The sequence below is a fragment of the Fulmarus glacialis genome, unplaced genomic scaffold (genome assembly GCF_000690835.1).
Source record: "Fulmarus glacialis isolate BGI_N327 unplaced genomic scaffold, ASM69083v1 scaffold41377, whole genome shotgun sequence".
NCBI classification, from domain to species: Eukaryota; Metazoa; Chordata; class Aves; order Procellariiformes; family Procellariidae; genus Fulmarus; species Fulmarus glacialis.
The window spans coordinates 20,633-22,324 of NW_009223315.1; the positions used below are offsets into that span (position 1 = coordinate 20,633).

At 43.4% G+C, this 1,692-nt stretch overlaps 1 non-coding gene across 1 annotated transcript; it reads right to left on the bottom strand.

Annotated features, from left to right (window-relative positions):
• Positions 1-366: 366 nt before the first annotated feature.
• On the bottom strand, positions 367-438 carry TRNAQ-CUG. Its single transcript has one exon. It is a non-coding gene; the product is annotated as a tRNA-Gln (tRNA).
• Between the last annotated feature and the right edge of the window lie 1,254 nt (positions 439-1,692).

Here is a 1,692-nt window from a genome sequence, read left to right on the forward strand (position 1 = left end):
CAGCAGACTGCCTCGTGCTTTTCTAATGCCTAATTTAGAATTGTGTTTCCACACAGGTTGTTCACAGCGTAGAAATAAAAAGAATTACTTACGTTTCAGTATACTATGGCATGTCTGAAAATTTTCAGATAATTCGTGTACGAATCTACTAACCTAGCTCCATTATTTAATAAATACAGGAAAAAATTAATCAGGAAAATTCTATGGTTTGTTTCTCTTTCTCTTTTACTTTAAATACGTTTTTCAGGTAGCACGGCATGTCAGTAGTTTATGTCATTCCAAAAGCCCATGCAAAACACAGTTTCCTTTAAACTAATTTTCCATGATAATGTCCAGTAAACAAATCCACCTGTGGGCAAAAGGTTCAGGTTCCACCGAGATTTGAACTCGGATCGCTGGATTCAGAGTCCAGAGTGCTAACCATTACACCATGGAACCACCTGTGGGGGACCCTCAACTACACCTACTGAGGGAATCTTAAAAAGAAACAAGACAACACAATTACACATTCATAAATACAATATCTGCTTTGCTTCTCTTCCATGTATTCGGCACGTGTTAATTCTAGGTCAGAATTCCACTGTTCATTTATCGCAACATTTTACAGCATTGAAAATAATGCACATTTAGAAGCACCTTAGCATTAAACAAGATCGCCAAGCCGTTTCTCAGATCGTGCAATTTAAAGCTTGAATATGGACTTTCAGTACCGTGTGCACTGACTTCACGTTTGTATACTCGTTTTGCTTTCATGTGTTTTGCGCTATTTGCTTTCTATATTTGAGAAGAAGCAGGGACCATTGTCACAACTATTGTTCTAGTTTGCCAGATTGTTTCCTCTCTTGGTATTTATTGACCAGTGTACACGTAACAGAGTGTTTCATTTAAACAGGCGAGACATGGAAAAACTACAAACGTACGCAATGAGCATTTTATGCATAATTAAAGACATGGACCTGTTGGAGGGGGTCCAGAGGAGGCCACAAAAAAGATCCGAGGGCTGGAACACCTCTCCTGTGAGGACAGGCTGAGAGAGCTGGGGTTGTTCAGCCTGGAGAAGAGATGGCTCCAGGGAGACCTGGACCAAGGCGAGCCTTTCAACACTTAAAGGGGGCCTATAAGAAAGATGGGGACAGACTTTTTAGCAGGACAGACCGTTGTGACAGGACAAGGGGTAACAGTTTTAAACTAAAAGATATAAGGAAGAAATTTGTTACAATGAGGGTGATGAAACACTGGCACAGGTTGCCCAGGGAGGTGGTGGATGCCCCATCCCTGGAAACATTCAAGGTCAGGTTGGACGGGGCTCTGAGCAACCTGATCTAGTTGAAGATGTCTCTGCCCACAGCAGGGGGGTTGGACTAGATGACCTTTACGGGTCTCTTCCAACCTAAACTGTTCTATGATTCCATTAAATCATCAAATCGCACTATAAGAAGTAGTTGTAGGCATCATACCATGGCATACCCTATCCTTCCGTTACTCGCACCCACTACACTACCTTCTGTCAAGACGGTTTAGGAAAAACAACTGTACGCGCAACACCAACCAACTCCCAACCCATAAACAAACGAGAGTGAAGACGTAGACGGCGGTTTCTGTGCCGGGGTACCCGGCTAGCCCGCGACCGCCGACTGTTCTCCGTCCGGGAAAAGAAAGCCATGCTAGCAGAGGATGGTTTCGATCCATCGA